General features: G+C 44.4%; 1 non-coding gene across 1 annotated transcript; it reads left to right on the top strand.

Annotated features, from left to right (window-relative positions):
• Nucleotides 1-3,000: 3,000 nt before the first annotated feature.
• LOC132419110 (U6 spliceosomal RNA) lies at nucleotides 3,001-3,107 on the top strand. Its single transcript, XR_009518119.1, has one exon. It is a non-coding gene; the product is annotated as a U6 spliceosomal RNA (small nuclear RNA).
• The last annotated feature ends 14,787 nt before the right edge of the window (nucleotides 3,108-17,894 follow it).

Genomic DNA, 17,894 nt, shown 5'->3' on the forward strand with positions numbered 1-17,894 from the left:
TACTCACTTCCTATATTAAACAGCGTTCTCCAGAGAAATAGAACCAATATAGATATAGATAGATAGATAGATAGGAGGTTATGGGAATTAGCTCGCGTGACTATGGAAGCAGGTAAGTTCTACAATCTGCCATCTGGAATATAGAGAACCAGGAGAGTGGGTGGTGTAATTCAATCAGAGTCCAAAGGTCTGAGAATCTGGGAGGATGGGAGGGAAGGCACTGGTGTAAGCCCCAGAGTCTGAAAGCCCAAGAACCAGGAGCTCCAGTTACTGACGGCAGGAGAATATGGACGTCCCAGCTCAAGAACAGACAGCAAATTAGCCCTTGCTCCACGTTTCTGTTCTATTTGGGTCCTCAGTGGGTCGCATGATCCCCACCCACATTGGTGAGGGTGGATCTCTTTACTTAGTCTACTGAGTCCAATGTAAATATCTCCCATAAACACCATCACAGACACACTCAGAAATAAGGTTTTACCAACTTTATAGGTATCCCTTAGCCCAGTCAAGTTGACACATAAAATTAACTATCATGCTTCCCAATCACCGGTTCAAAGTTAACTTAGATCCTACAGGTCAGTCCTCCTCCGAAAATGGTCTCACCCAGACCTCTAAACACCTCCTTGCTCAAATCATTTGCATGTTTGGCAGTCTGGAAACTCTCCTCACTTCATTCCCATGACACCACACTCCTCTTTTCTTTCTTCCTATCTCTCTGACAAATCTTTCTAATTCTTCTTTGTAGGCTTATCTTCCTCTACCTTGCCGTTAAATTCTGGAGTTCTTGTTCCTGTCCTCTGGACTTCTTGTTCCTGTCCTCAGCCCATTCCTCTTCCACTCTACTCATCCCCCTGGGTGGTCACATACATTGCCATGGCTTCAGTTACACCTACATATCAGTGATTCCCAACCTCCGTATGTGGCCCAGATACCATTCCTGAGCTTGAGACATGCAGCTTTGTATTAGTCAGGAGGGAATAGGTTACAAATTTGCTTTAAACAATTCAAAAACCTCAGTGGTTTAACACAAGTTGATTTCTTACACATGCTGTATGGGAAATATGGATCCAGTAACATTCCAAAGCACTGTCCTCCAGCATTCAGGCTGATGGAAATGCCATTATCCTGTACCTACACATGATGGGATACTCAGCCAGCTTGGTCAATGCAACAGGGGAAGACAGACTGGAGAATTATACTTTTAAATAAATACTTTGGCCCAGAAGCAACTCACATTATTACCACTCACAGCCCATTGGTTAGAAGTAGTCACAAGGTCCCATCTAACTTCAAGTGGAATCCTCCACTGTGCTGATAAGAATAGGAGAACCAGATATGGGTGAGCTCTACAAGCCTTTATCAAAATATCCAACAGAGTACTAGATATCTCCATGTTACTGTTAAATAGGCACATAAAACTGAATATGTCCAAAACAGAACTCTTGCCTATAGCACTGCCCTGGATTCATAATTATTCTCTCTGCCTCCAGTCTTGCCCTCTTCCTATGAAATCAATATACTCTCCACCTTACATTCATAAAGATCTTTCTTAAACACAAATGTGATTGTGTCATTCTCATGGTTAAAACACTATTCAGTGACTCCGTGTTGCTCAAGATGTGGCATCAAGGCCATGATCTGGCCTTTACCACCTCTCCAGTCTCGCCGCTGTCCCCTTTCCTCTTGGGCGCCATCCCAAGCTCCTTGCAATTCCTTGAGCACACCACATTGTCCCATATGCCCCACACCCTTGCACATGCTGGTATGCCCTTCCTTGCCACTCCTTGGACCATCCTTTGTACCAGTCTGACTCCTTCTTACTTTTTAAAACTCAGCTCAGCCATCCCCTCCTTGATGAAGTTTTTCCCTGAAATCCTGTGCTTACTCCATTTACGCAAGAAATAGGTCCAGAGTCCAGGAAGTAAGTTAGATCAGTGAACTAAGCAAAATATCTGCATAATAATAAAAAGAATTTATTCACTGATGATTTAGCTCTGTATCTACAGCTGCACTATCCGATATGGTGGCCAGTAGCTACATGTGGCTATTTAAATTTATATTTATATTTTAAATTCACATTAAAATAAGACATTTAGTTCCTTAGGCATGCTAGCCACATTTCAAGTGCTTAATACCATATGTGGCCAATTACTACTACACTGGACTGTGCGAATATAGAACATTTCCATCGATGCAGAAAGTTCCATTGGACAGTGCTGCTCTAGACCATGCTGGGCACTTTACATATACTATCTCATTCAATTCTCAAGGCAGCCACATGAAGAAGGTGCCCTTTGTTTCAAAGGAGCCCCATTTTACAGATGAGGACGCTGAGATTCAGTCTGAGAATGGCAGAAATGAGAGTTCAGCTCAGGTCCATCCACTGCCAGAGTCCATGCTTTTTTCCACCACTCCACAGCACTCCTCAGTAAAGGTTCTACCTCCAGGCTAGAGGCGGGGCATAAACAGTACAAAGGCAGGCAAAGTAGAAGAACCAAAATGTCACTAACTCCTCTATGGAAGGTCTTTTCAGACAAGGACACCACGTGCATGTCTTTCTGCAGCTGTAACTCCAGACTTCAGAGTATAGATTTGCCCGAGCTCATAAGCTAAGAAAACGAGGCACACTGAGCTGCAGTACGGGAGTTACTGACATTGTTACTGTTCATGTGTTTCAATTAAATATATTTTGGGGGACTTCCCTGATGGTCCAGTAGTAAAGAATCCGCCTTCCAATGCAGGGGACGCGGGTTCAATCCCTGGTTGGGGAACTAAGATCCCACATGCCACGGGGCAACTAAGCCCACACGCCACAACTACTGAGCCCACATGCCTCAACGAGAGAGCCTGCGTGCTGCAAACTACAGAGCCCATGCACCCTGGAGCCCGTGCGCCACAACTAGAGAGAAGCCCATGAGCCACAACAAAGAGCCGTGCCACAACAAAAGATCCCGCATGCCTCAACGAAGACCCTGCATGCCGCAAGTAAGACCTGACGCAGTGCTTGCTTCAGCAGCACATATACTAAAATTGGAACAATACAGAGAAGATTAGCATGGCCCCTGTGCAAAGATGACACGCAAATTCGTGAAGCATTCCATATTTTTTGTGGCCACCTAGAGGGGTGGGATAAGGAGGGAGGGAGGGAGACGCAAGAGGGAGGGGATATGGGGATATATGTATAGCTGATTCACTTTTATAAAGCAGAAACTAACACGCCATTGTAAAGGAATTATACTCCAATAAAGATGTTAAAAAAATAAAAACGGGACTTCCCTGGTGGCGCAGTGGTTAAGAATCCACCTGCCAATGCAGGGGACACGGGTTGGAGCCCTGGTCCAGGAAGATCCCACATGCTGTGGAGCAACTAAGCCAGTGCGCCACAACTACTGAGCCTGTGCTCTAGAGCCCACGAGCCACAACTACTGAGCCTGCGTGCTGCAACTACTGAAGCCCATGTGCCTAGAGCCCGTGCTCTGCAACAAGAGAGGTCACTGCAATAAGAAGCCTGCGCACTGCAATGAAGAGTAGCCCCCGCTCGCCACAACTAGAGAAAGCCCGTGCACAGCAACGAAGACCCAGCACAGCCAAAAATAAATAAATAAATTTATTTAAAAAAACAAAGACCTGATGCAGCCAAAAAAATAAAGAAATTAAATAAATATTTTTTTGAAGTGATAGCATTTTTTAAAAAATGTATTTTCCTTGTCAAGGCCAAGACAGTCTAAGTTCAGACCCCTGCTCTGCAACACACTTGCTATGGGACTTTGGGCAAGTTAACTAATCCCTGCAAAATCTGTAAAATAATAATAATAATATTGTGTCTCTCAGAGGGTTACTGTGAGGATTAAGTGAGATGAGTGCAAAGTGCCCACCACTCATATATAATAGCTATTATTGCTCCAAAGCAACGTAGTCCCACTTTGGCACGTGATTCCCATGGAATCAATTCCTAGAAATAATACCTGGATTTGAACTAACTGTTGAAAAATTCACATCATTAGAAGCCAGGACTTGGAGGTTAAGATCTCTCCCTGTCTACACACTACCTCCTTATTATCAAGAGCACTTTTATCCATTCCTCTGCTGATGGACATCTAGGTTGTTTCCACATCTTGGCTACTGTGAACAGTCAGTGCTACAATGAACACGGGAGTGCTAATACCGCCTCGAGATTTTCAATTCTTTTGGATAAATGCCTAGACGTGGGAAAGCTAGACCATATGGTAGTTCTGTTTTTAATTTTTTGAGAAACCTCCACACTGTTTTCCATAGCAGCTGCACCATTTTGCATTCCCTCCCAACAGTGCAAGTATTCCAGTTTCTCCACATCCGTACCAAAACTTATTAGCTTTGATTTTTTCTGACAATGGAACATTATTCATCCTTGAAAAAGAAGGAAATTCTGCAATATGCAACAACATGGATGAACCCTGAGGACATCATGCTAAGTGGAATAAGCCAGTCGCAGAAAGACAAATATGGCATGATTTTCCTTATATGAGGCATCAAAATAGTCAAATTCATAGAACCAAAGCATAGAATAGTAGGGCTGCCCTGGTGGCGCAGTGGTTAAGAATCCTCCTGCCAGTGCAGGGGACACGGGTTCGAGCCCTGGTCCGGGAAGATCCCACATGCTGCCAAGCAACTAAGCCCACGCGCCACAACTACTGAGGCTGCGCTCTAGAGCCTACGAGCCACAACTACTGAGCCCATGTGCCACAACTAACGAAGCCCGCACACCTAGAGCCCATGCTCCGCAACAAGAGAAGCCACTGCAACGAGAAGCCTGCGCACCGCAACGAAGAGTAGCCCCCGCTCAACGCAACTAGAGAAAGCCCATGTGCAGCAACGAAGACCCAACGCAACCAAAAATAAATTTTAAAAAAGGCATAGAATGGTAGTTGCCAAGAAAGGGGCAAGTTACTAATCAGTGGGCATAAAGTCTCAATCAAGGAAAATGAATTAGTTATAAATAAAATTTTAAACATGATTTAATATAATTTTGAAGTATAATAAATCACTTTTATTGAAGGCACCTCACCCCCTCCTAGGTATTCTCTCAAATGATCAGTTGATAATGTATCTGCTGTCTGAGATAACGGGCTATTGAGATAGACATGGATAAGTCACAGTAGTCCCCAAACAAATTTTGCCAAGAAAATAACATCTAGGGACTTCCCTGGTGGCATAGTGTATAAGACTCTCCACGCTCCCAATGCAGGGGCCCCAGGTTCGATCCCTGGTCAGGGAACTAGATCCCACATGCTGCAACTAAGAGGTCACATGCCGCAACTGAGATTTCTCATGCCACAACTAAGGAGCCTGCCTGCCACAACTAAGAAGCCCGCCTGCCACAACTTAAGGAGCCCACATGCTGCAAATAAGCAGCTGGCGAGCCGCAACTAAGGAGGCTGCCTGCCGCAACTAAGACCCGGTGCAACCGAATAAATAAATAAATAAATATTTTTAGAAAGAGAGAAAATGACATCTAGTGAGTCCAAAGACCTGGGATCCACCACATAAAACAGACTTTCACTGCTCCCTCTCACCTTCCCCAGGGTTACTCTACACTCAGTCACCCTGACCCACCTTTCAGTGTTCTCCCTTGCCACTGGGTCTTCTCACATACACACACACAAACACATACATACAGAGAGGGGACCAGCATATAATAGTCATTAAGAAAATACCTCCTCAGTGAATAAATGAAGGAAGTGGAATTGTTCTGATTATATTGGGATAGAGGGTGTCCCCAGAGTCTCCTCTGTGATGGTTCTGAGAAGTCTCCCAAGAGCACAACTGGATAACCACCAGATTAGAAGTTCCCTATGATCCTTCCCTTATCTACCAGACTGTGATCCTGCAATGGATTTTTTAAAGGGAAGAGGAAAAAGCAAAGTACTAATACTGGATATCAGCAAAGAAATCAGTGTATTTTGTCTCAGAGTCATTTTCATCCATTTACATTTCCCCAGGAGAGAAAGAGAATATGACTAGCCATGACAGGGATGTGAGGGATGCATGTTGACTCCAGGACCCATCCTCTTTTCAGTTTGATCGTTCACATTCCATTAGTGGCTTTCACTGTGTGAAGTGAGAGGATTTTCCAATGTTATGACCCCTGTTTGGTCCCCCAACTTATATCTGCCCGTGGCCATGCCTCTGCCCGTGCCCTGTTACTCGCCATCACGTATCTACTCAGTGCCTATTTGAAGATCAAGGGAAAAAACTTACGGATGTGCAGAAGATTTTCAAGGGATCAGACTTGAGAGCATGAAATCCTTACCAGTTTAACCCCAGCCAAGAGATAATTCTCTCTCTGGACATTCAAAGAAGAATGAAATTGTGCTCAAAAGACACCTAGAGCCAACCAGATTGGTTACTAAGTGGATGCAGCCTGGCAAGAGGTTTGCATGGTGGAAAAAAATGTGTTTTCATGTGTGTTTCAGTCTCCAGGACTGCTTTAGGAGCTGAAGATCAGAAACTGAAAGTGGACAGGCAGGCATTATCTGCAGTTGAACTTTTTACAACTGTGAATGCTGGAAAGGGCAAAATCACATAGTGCAAGCCGGGGTCTTAAAGATAATGCCTTTACATCCAGACATCTCTCCCCTGAGAATTCCTCAGGGCCAGTGCTGAAAAACGCTCATGCTTTTTATAGTAATCTTCCTGGCTGCCCTCAAGAGCATTTTATAAAGTGTTTTTTATGTACTAGAAGTCAGAAGAGTTACAAGTGGGATTCTGAGTGCAATGGTTAGATACATTATTTTTTTTTTTTTTGCGGTACGCGGGCCTCTCACTGTTGCGGCCTCTCCCATTGCGGAGCACAGGCTCCGGACGCGCAGGCTCAGCGGCCATGGCTCACAGGCCCAGCCGCTCCGCGGCATGTGGGATCCTCCTGGACCGGCGCACGAACCCACGTCCCCTGCATCGGCAGGTGGACTCTCAACCACTGCGCCACCAGGGAAGCCCAGATACGTTAAAAGCAATGATCCCTCCATTAAAAGGCCTCACTCATGAGTATGACCTGCCTACCCTGTCATCTAGGTTAGGTTCCAAAAGCAAGAGTGTTCTCAGCAATATACGGCTTTACTCTTTCAGGCACCTGGTATATTCCAGCTAAGAGAAAACATCATCTCTTGCTCTGATCCTCTTTTGAGATAGATGTTACATTAATACTGGGTTTCCCTCATTACATAACATTTATTCATCAGCTACCATTTTTCCTTTTCTCCACTTGTACCCAAACTTTTCCACCTTTGGAAGAGACATTAGGTTTGGCCACTGTGCTGGCAACAACAGTAGTCTAGCAAGTAATAGAAATAACAAGCAACAGTAGGCAGCAATACTAGTCTAGAAAGTTCCTCCCTGCCCAGTCCACTCCTGTTCACATAAAGTAATGTTACATAGGTGCAACTAGCGGGCTATTTTTACCACCAGGCAATATAGCTGAATTCACTGTTAGCCCCAATTTGGCATTTGGGGTGAAGGCACATTCTGCGCCATCAGGCCCTTAGGAATTGTGACATAAAGGTTAAAAACACATATATTGCTGAGACCACTCCTGCTTTTGGAACCTGACCAGAGCAAATAGAAACCTGCAAACCTGAGTGGCCTCGCCCTGGGAGACATTTTCCTAAGATGTGATGATGGATTGGATAGTCATTAATGACTGAATGAGAGTCTAGTAATGTGTCAGTATCTTTTGACTTCTATGGTTGTCTTGCGGTAAGGGATCCTAAATTTCTTGCTGAGGAATCATCCGTGCTTCCAGACCTTGTAGTTGCAGCCCTGGTTCTATGACCACTGCACCAAGCAGGGAAAAAAGAAAAAGTTGGGGTGATACAGGGAAGAAAGTACACCAGGACCTTCCTCACCCCCTCTTCCCCAGACCCACCAGAAAAACAGAATCTATCCAGCAGGGACAGTCCTGTAGCCCCACTCACATTCACGTTGAATGTGAGCACATACTCGTGAAAGCGTACAACCCAGCCCTTCGTGCCTTTATTTCTCCCCCACTTCAGACAACCAATATTTCAACTACCTGTTCCAATTCTCACCAAACTATTACTCTGAGGAGATCTCTCTGCCCATTGCTGGAAATTATCAGCTGTAATAATACAGCCGATATTATTTCTGTATTCAGACCAGATCGGCTGGTCTGAAGAAATGACGCTCAACTGTCCCAAATTAGCACAATATCTTCTGTTCTGGTTCTTTTACGGCACTCACAGCATCTGCATCTGCCACCAGGCAAGCAAAGCCCAGTCTAGGGTCAGTGTCTCTTCCTGTCAGGACCACTTGCAGCCCCCAGGGCTACCAGCATCAGTCTGACCTGCCAGCTATGCTTGGGGCCTTCCCCCCCAGGGAATCTGCCATAGAGTCATCTACATTCTCTGTCTCTTTCGCTGGCAGATAGAACAGCTCTTATTGGCATTTTGTGCCTCAAAGGGTGCAAGAGGAATATGTCTAGATTCAGTCCGTCTCTGCATTGCTGCAGACCCCCAATGGCCACTCGTTTCATGGACCCAAGTAGCTACCTTAAGTGAGCACACAGGGATATCTGCCTGTCAATTCCAATCACCTTCCTAACCTGGAAGGGGGTTCTTCTGATGGGCATCAACATGCCCTACTTTGATGCAACCCTCAAATTTCCATAGGGCTGTGCCCCACATTGGCATCCCTTTAATAGGCCAGGTTTTTTCCACTGCCCTCCTGCTTGACCACGTGGACAGACCACTGGCCACTGCCCATGAATCAGTACAGAGCCAAACATAAAAGTGGGCTTTTACCACTGTTCAATTCTTCCATCACTGCTGGGGAAACAGCAGGCAATTCAGCCCACTGAGCTCATCGATTTCTTTTTACCTTCTTCTACTGGAGTGGAGGCCTCCCAAACAGGGAGGTCCATTCACCTTGGAACTGCAGTCTACAAACCAAGCGACTCATTGTCAAGAGCTGTTCATAGGGCATTATCCAAGTGATGACAGAATTCGGCAGCTCCTTCTGCAGTTCCAGAGTCAGTCCTGGGGGAAAAGAGGCTCCGTGCTAGAGCGAGTATCTCCTCCTTGCATTCCCCAGGCAGCATGGTCCTGTATAAACAATCTCCATTTTCTTCTGGAACTCTTCTGGGCACTGCCATCCCCATTAGAGTGTTTCTCTGACATCACCCAAGACATTGTATTTCCGGTTTTAAGATCATTTTAGGTCCTTCCGTCATGGGGGTAGCTTTAATTAATAGCGTCCAACAGCGAGGTAGTAAATGCCACTCCAATGGACACTCTCTAGTCCAAAGTCCCAGTAGCTGTCACTCGGAGGCACTCACAGGTTTTTGCCATAAGCTCCATACTCCACGTAGGGCTAACGCACAGAGAATTTGTTCCCACCAGCACTCCAGCTTCCGTGCTACGCTGTGTGCGTTCTGGCAATCTTACTGGTTCCCATTTAGCATGTCCAATTAATATTGCTTGGAAGGGTGGACGCACATGCCTTCTGCTTTGCAATATTAGGTAAGGGAAGTGTTCCCCAGTCAGATACAATGTCCATCCCCATAATACAATCAGGTAAAAGAGACACAACCACTTCACATAAAGGCCGTTCAAACATTCCAATTCTCCTACAAACGTTTACTTTAATTCCATCAACCATTATGTTCCTAACTGTAGCCTCTGTTAGGACTTCCTCAACAGCTTTGGGTTTTACAGTACCGGGTAGGGGAAGTGTTCCCCAGCCAGACGTGATACCTATTCCTATAAAATATTGAGGTAAAGTTGACACAACTTCTGTACATAATACCTGCTTAGACATTCCAACTTTCATAATCCTATTTACTCTTACACTTTTACATTCTCTCAATCAGATTGTAGCCCGAGTCAGGGCTTCATCAATGGGTTTTGGTACTACAGTTGTTGGAAGCTTCTCTTCTCCACCCCGACCATTATTTGACCTGCCCTTGTGCAAAAGGCTTTGGGTCCCCAGGGAGGGTGTTACAGCAAAGTCTCCCTGCCTGATGCACACAGAAGCCAATACTGTGCCACGGGCTTTTGAGAAAAGAAAAGGCTTGATTGCAAGGTCCACTGGTAAGGAGACAGAAGGCAGGGCTCAAAGCTGTCTCCCTGATCTGGTGTTCGGTTAGGTGAGGATGGGTTGGTATGCAGAAGCGCTGGCGGGGCAAGTTTTGATTGGAGGGCTTTGGAACTTGGCCATTAATGGTAAGGTATGGTTAAAGGGGGCTTCAGCACCGGATCTTCCTGGACAAGGGACCCTTTGCTTCTGAAAGGGTTTGAAAGGGTTCCGATGTTCAGGTTCTGGTCATGTCCTGGTCCTTTGGTTCGTGGGTTGGGGGCTGGGGGGTCCTTTGGTTCCGGGTGTGACTTGAGGTCAAATTTTTCTCCTCTGCGCATGCTCTGGCTGCATGACTCACGCTTCTGTTCTGTTGTCTCTGAAAAACAACGCAGTATCTTGCTAGAAACAGGATAGGGCCAATTTGGGCTAGCTCTGCGGCTATAAGGGGTCGGTCGAGACAAAGGACCCAGGCCGTTTTGTCGTTCTTCAGCCAAACCGCTGCCCCAAGCAACTGCTGGTCAGGTTTCTTGTAATTTTTGCCTTCCAGCTTTTAAAATTTCTCCAAACATGGGTAAATAGAGCGAGCTTGTTGGGGCCCTTTAATGTTAGGGAACCAGCAGGGTTTCCCTTTGCCCAACGTTCGTTTGTTTTAATCCCATCAATGTTCATTGTTTTCATCCCATTTCCTAATAACCATCTAAAAATTTCCATCCTGCTGGGACAAGTCCTGTGATTCCCCCCTTTCTGATTCCTCTTTGTTCCGCCCCTTTCAGTATTTGCTTTTTTCACCTTATTTCTAAACAATCTTTTAAAAGCTTCCACCTGGTTGGGAAGAGTCCCTTGACTGTCCCCAGGCCTCTTCCCATTCTCTTGTTAATTCAACTAATGTTTTTATTAGCATCTGTAAGACCCATAAGGGGAAGCTGAGATGGCAAATTTGATAAATCCTCCAGAACTGTTTTTCGATTTTGCAGCAATAAGGTTATATGGGGTGCCCACGTGAAGGGGGCTCCGAGAGACACAACATTTACCATGACCTGGGTAAAGGGCATATTCAGTGGGTGAATATTCTGGTCATCAAAAAACCAGTCCTACGTGGCTTGTATATGAAGCATATCAGCTGCTTCATTTGGGGAATTCCACTTGGCATTCATAGAGAGTGACAGTCCCCCTTCTCGGGGTGAACAGACCTTAGAGTAGCTTTTATCCAGTCCACCAGGCTGGCTGTCCCCCTGGAAATAACCCACTTTGTGTCTGGATCATGTATGGTGTCAAAACCCAAAGTCTGCATACTAAATCAAACAAAGAGAAAGATGAGTTTCTTGCAAGGCTTTTGACCTGCACGCCAGAAAACTCAAGGCTACAAGAGCAATGAGTTCCGAGTTGCTCACAGACTAAGGGATTTTTATGGGGTAAATGCTGAAGTTATTTGGCTTTTTCAGTGATCATCTTCCCTATTTGGATTAGGATAGCTGAGTCTGAGGAACAAGGAAGTCCAGAGATGACAGGAACAGAAGAATTGGCTTTGGGGGACAGGCTGGTGTCCTATGCTCTTCTGAGAAGAGCTGTCAATTCCTGCAAGGTTAGGTTAAGTTTCCTTTATGTGCCTGCACTGACTGTCTCCATTTTGTCCTTGACATAAGTGACTCCATTTTAGTTTGGTTCTACGGTAGCCATCTGTGACTGTTCCATAGTGACCTGTGACCTCCTGTGTCAACCCAAATTTGCTCTTCCACTCTGTAGCATTCAAAACCAAAGCCACAGCTCCTAAATTACTTACTCTCACGATCCATTTTAGTAAAGTTTCCTCAGGAAGCTGATGATACCAAATCTGCAAAATGAAACAACTCCTTCACACTGTCCCCCCTTGTTTCAATAGTTCCAAGAAGGTTTTGCTCTCCCCCACATGACGGCTTTCTTTGTGACCAGAGGTTGTACAGGTACTTTCTGTTGCCCCTACATAATTCTTCCCTTTCTAGGTGGCTCTGAGGCTAGTGGCCCAAGCTCAGACTGACCCAAATCTGACCTTGGTTTAGCATCAAGGCTGGACCCAGCATTTTCTTTTACTTTTAGTTTAGCTATTATAGATAACAATAGCCAAGGGACTGAATCTTTTGCCGTTGTCTTATTAGTATGTATTTCCTTATGCACACAGTGAACTAACTTCCCAGGAGTTGGATCCACCTCTATATTCTATTGGTAACTTTTACCCTTAGTACTTGATGCAGCACAGCTGCTGCTGCATACCACGTGTGACCATGTAGCCACCAAGGAATCAAAGGTTCCTCATCCCCCACCCTTTCATCCTTTTTCTTCCCAAACCACGTGTTTACATGAGCCAGGACCTTGTTATAGCAAACCTCAGTTCTGATACCAACTAGAAGTGTCCAGATGCCAATTACAAATTGTGGGGAGGAGGTGTTTTCCCACTACCACCAGGCAATTCTCCGGACACCAACTGAGTGTCCTACAATGCAACTCAATTCTGATACTAGCTACCCAGGGATAGGATCAGGTTCCGCAGGTTAAGGGCTCAGTCCTACAGAATGCCTTCTCACCACTTCAGATGCCAGTTTCAAGCCCAAGTTATCACCTGTGCTTCTGACCGATCAGCTACAGACTGGAGGTTCCAATGACCCACCTCCTCAGGTTCAATTAATTTGCTACAGCAGCTCACAGAACTCAGAGAAAACATTTTACTTACTAGATCCGCAGTTGATCATAAAATGATATAACTCAGGAACAGCCAGATGAAAGGGATGCATAGGGCAAGGCATGGGACATGGGAGCAGAGTTCCCATGCCTTCTCCAGGGGCACCACTCTCCCAGCTCCTCGACCTTCTCCAGGTGTACCACTCTCCCAGCTCCTCCGCGTGTTCACCGACCCAGAAGCTCTCTGAACCTTGTCCTTTCAGGTTTTTATGGAGGCTTCATTACATAGGCATGACGGACTAAATTATTGGCCACTGGCAGCTGAACGCAATCTACAGCCCATCTCCCCTTCTTAGAGGTGGGGGAGGAGGGACTGAAAGTTCCAACCTTCTAATCACTAGTTGATTCTCCTGGCAACCAACCTCCTACCCTTAGGTTACCTAAGGGCTTTCCAAAAGTCGCCTCATTAACATAACAGAAGATACCTTTATGGCTCTTAGCACAGGAAATTCCAAGGGTTTTAGGAGCTGAGAGACAGGAACCATGGAAAAAGAAGAGTAAATATATATGCGAAATATATTTTGGTCATCTGAATGACCAAATATATATTTCTTATAAATCACACTATCACATCAACCAAATGAGATCATTTCCAGTACCCAGAAGCCCCTATGTATCCCCTCCAGATCACCACTGCCCCTTGAAGGATGTCACTATCCCAAATTGTACAGTAACTAGTTCCTTGCTTTTCTATATGGTTTAATCACATATGTATGCAGTTCCAAATCTTTCAGTATAGTTTTCCATAGTTTTGAATTTTCTATAAATGGCTCCTGTTTCATTACCAGGGCGATGAGAATGTACTGATTAGGGAATATATATAGGAGTAGCCTTTCTGAGTCACAGTTGTACTTCATTTTCTACTTCATTAGAAAATGTCAAATTATTTTCCAAATTAGTCATATCAGTTTTTTGTTGTTTTTTTCTTTCATAATTGACATTTTATTGGTTGTTTTGAGGATCAGTACACAGGCATTTCAAGTTGTATATAATTCTTAACATATGTACCAAAAATCTAAAAAATCATGTAGTTGTACTCTTTTCTCAACAGTTATCCTAGTGACTTTCCAGCTTAAAATGTGGAGGCAAATTTTCCTTAACAAGGTATCAAGTACCAATATCTTCCAATATTGATATGCTGTTACATCGTAAGTCCCACTAATTCACAATTTAATATCATATACACTACATACTCAAATTGTCAATCATTCACAGCACATTAACAAAGTTACTAGAAGAACTGGACTACCACGACCAAAGATGTTACAGAGTGCACAAAATTCTGACCAGGAGAGCCAAGATCAAGGAGTGAGTGGTTTGCCCTAGGAAACAATTCTACCAAAAACAACGTGGGAAGAGAAGTAATTTAAAGTGTTCAAGACATTTAAATGCACAGCTGACTCCAAACTGCCATTTAGTATGCTTTGTATTATAGGATATAAAAGCTACCGCCCATCTATGGAATGTTAAGCTGACACCCAAGACAACCAAAGCCTCCTGTATTCAATATCCCACTGTTTTCTGGTTGCACCAAAAAATAAACACCCAGCAAATGATTTCAACCTCTTAAAAAAGAAGCATTTACACTTAAAAAATGGGATGAGATGGGATTCCCTCCGCGGTATGTGGGATCCTCCCGGACCGGGGCACGAACCCGTGTCCCCTGCACCGGCAGGCGGACTCCCAACCACTGCGCCAGCAGGGAAGCCCTCTCCTCGTTTTTAGTTCCTCCATTTTCTGCAGATAACTTTCCTTCAGTCCCTTGGTTAGACACTTCGGCCTGTTTTCCCTTTGCTCCCCTTTTTCCTTTTGTTTGCACTCTTTTGTCTGAAGATTTACCTTTTCCTGCCGCCTTCTGGCTTCGTTTCCACTTTTGCGGAAGCCGGTTTCGCTGACAACCTCGCCAGTCTCCTCTCGTGCTCCTCCTTCGCCGCCCCCTCGGCGGAAATGACCTTCCCCTTAGGCAGCGTGGCTGCCGGGGCGGGCTCGTGCCCGGGGCCTGTGGGTCCCGGCGGCGCGCCGAGGGCTTCGCGAAGCTGCCTGCCTGGCTGCTGCCGCTCCTCCCGCGGCCCGAGCTGCTCAGTCATGTTAGTTTTTATTCTCACTAAAAGTGATAGCTCATCCTGTTTGGTTTCAAGTCAGGATTTCTTACAGCTTACCGCATGTGCCTGGCCTCTTAGGTATCTTCTTGTAGTCCTAGTTTGCTAGGAATTTTTTTTTTTTTTTTGCGGTACGCGGGCCTCTCACTGTTGTGGCCTCTCCCGTTGCGGAGCACAGGCTCCGGGCGCGCAGGCTCAGCGGCCATGGCTCACGGGCCCAGCCGCTCCGCGGCATGTGGGATCTTCCCGGACCGGGGCACGAACCCGTGTCCCCTGCATCGGCAGGCGGACTCTCAACCACTGCACCACCAGGGAAGCCCTTGCTAGGAATTTTCATCATAAAAGAATGTTGACTTTTATCAGCTGATTCATCTGCATCTTTTTGAGACGATCATATGATTTTTCCCCTTTAATTTGTTGATGTAGTGAATTACATTGGCTTTCTAATGGTCATCTTGTATTCCTGGGATGCATCCTACTTTGTCATGATGATTTATCCTATTTATATATTGCTGAATTCTATTAGCTAATATTTGGTTAGAGTTTTTATATGTATCACAATGAATGAGATCGCCCTCCATTTTTCCTTTCTTTTAATGTTTTCGTCCATCAGAATTAAGCTGGCCTCATGAAACAAGTCAGGGAATGTTCACACATTTTCTGTTCTCTGGAAGGTTTTGTGCAAAACTGGAATTTTTTATTGCTTGAGTATTTCATAGGCCTTGCCAGTGAAGCCATCTGGGCCTGGAGTTTTCTTTGTGGGAAGGCTCCTGATTAGTGATTCAATTCTTTGGTTTCTAAGTCTTGTCAAATGAGTTTTGGTATGTTATATTTTCTAGGAATTCATCCATTTTATCTACATTTTCTAATTTGTCAACATACAATTCCTCATAATAATTTCTTATTTTTTTTAAATATCTGAGGCATCTTTAGTGACATCTTTTTATAGCCAATCATATTTATTTTACAGGACAGGCATAAGAAGATATATGATTTCCATTTGTAAAAAACTTTTATTCTGATAACTGAATTGTTTCTAAATACATCTTACTTTTATTTATTTATTTATTTTTACAATACATCTTACTTTTAAAATTCTTGATACCTGTTCCAATTCTAAGGGTAAATGTTTTCGGAGTTACTAAAATCCAGTGATTCTTCCCAAATAAGATATCAGATGGAAAATTGTAAGTAATTTCTCACTAGTTTCATAAGATTTCTTGAAAACATATTTTTGAATTCATATTTTGCCGATCATTGTTTTTCATGCAGTTCCCCAGTCTTCTTTCCAACCTTCCATTCCCCTCTACAAACCCTACATTCTAGCCATATTTCTCTGGTCACCAACCCATGAACACATTCCACTCCTTTTTTTTTTTTTTTTTTTTTTGCGGTACGCGGGCCTCTCACTGTTGTGGCCTCTCCCGTTGCGGAGCACAGGCTCCGGACGCGCAGGCTCAGTGGCCATGGCTCACGAGCCCAGCCGCTCCGCGGCACGTGGGATCTTCCCAGACTGGGGCACGAACCCATGTCCCCTGCATCGGCAGGTGGACTCTCAACCTCTGCGCCACCAGGGAAGCCCCATTCCACTCTTTTTCACCTCTGGTCTCTGCTTTTGCCATTCCCTCTACCCGTAAGGCTCTTCCTCACCTATCTCCATCTGTCAGAGTCCTAACCACCCTCATGTAGGCAACTACTCCTGAGATGAGAGAATTTCACTCTCCTTCCTACAGTCCCTTTGTCCTGCCTCACAGGAACAGCTGATGTAGTATGCTCTCTGACAGGACTTCAGGGAGGCAGAGCTACACAGGGAGACAGAATGGGAGGATCAAAATGAACAGGAGGAACATGGAGATTTGGGAGATGTTCCCAGTCTGTAATAGAACTACAGAAAAATTCCATCTTCCCTACTTTTTGTTCCTATGTGTTCTGCTGTGGGTATCTCAAGGCAATCTCCCTTTGGGAGAGCAATGTCTCCCTGTGACACTGACATAAGGATAAGAAGGTACCAGTTATTTGTTCTCATATTACCTGAACATCTTGCTGTTTCAGAAAGTTCTGATGCACAACCAATATCAACATCTGTTTCAAGGATCTCTGCTGGAATTGCAGCTTCACACAGCCAAATTGCCTATGCTTCCATCAAGGAAATGGCTATTTATTTTATGCAGCCATCTGGGCTATAACCAGGATGTTCTGTCATTTGTGGTCTTGTTTTCTGGCTTTTTCTTTTAAGGATAAAAATTTGATGACTTCATAAGCAATTTCATATATATATATATATATGAAATCAAACTTATAAGTAAATGTTGCCTAAGTTCTTTACAGTGTCACTGTGGTGATAGATATTTTGGTCTAGCATCCTCTCTTCCTTTCCTGTCCCCCAACTGCTGTTATTTGGATCTACAACATTTACTCTTTGGTGAAAAACAAGTTAATAAACTCCACAGAGCCCATAAGCGGTTGCCTGAAGACTTTTCACAGGACTCACTTCCTCTGAAAAGAGGCAGGCTGTTTGGAGACTCAGTATGCTACCAAATGGGATTCTCCCTTCCCTTCCTACCTCGCAACAGTCTATCAAGGAAATGGTTTGTCTTATCACTTTAACAAGCACTCTTTTTTTAAATTGGAGTATAGTTGTTTTATAATGTTGTGTTAGTTTCTACGGTACAGCGAAGTGGAATTTCCTGTGCTACACAGCAGGTTCTCATTAGTTATCTATTAACAAGCACTCTTCATCATCTCAAACATTAAAAACTTTCCTTCATCTTTTATGGTGGCTTCTCAAGAGGAATATCACAAATGACTTGTGGTCTAGAGTGTAATTTCAGTGACTACCACGGTAGAGGACATTGGACGGTAGGGGTAGGGAGAGAGTGATCTGAAAGCAACCAATTTATCTTTTAAAATGCTATTTCCCCTCTTTCATTGAACTCAGTTTACTCAGAATTATGACTTTTATAAAGTTTTTCAAGTATTCTTATTTGAAAAAAAAATACATGGTACTCCCACTGA

The sequence above is a fragment of the Delphinus delphis genome, chromosome X, assembly GCF_949987515.2.
Source record: "Delphinus delphis chromosome X, mDelDel1.2, whole genome shotgun sequence".
Taxonomy (NCBI): domain Eukaryota; kingdom Metazoa; phylum Chordata; class Mammalia; order Artiodactyla; family Delphinidae; genus Delphinus; species Delphinus delphis.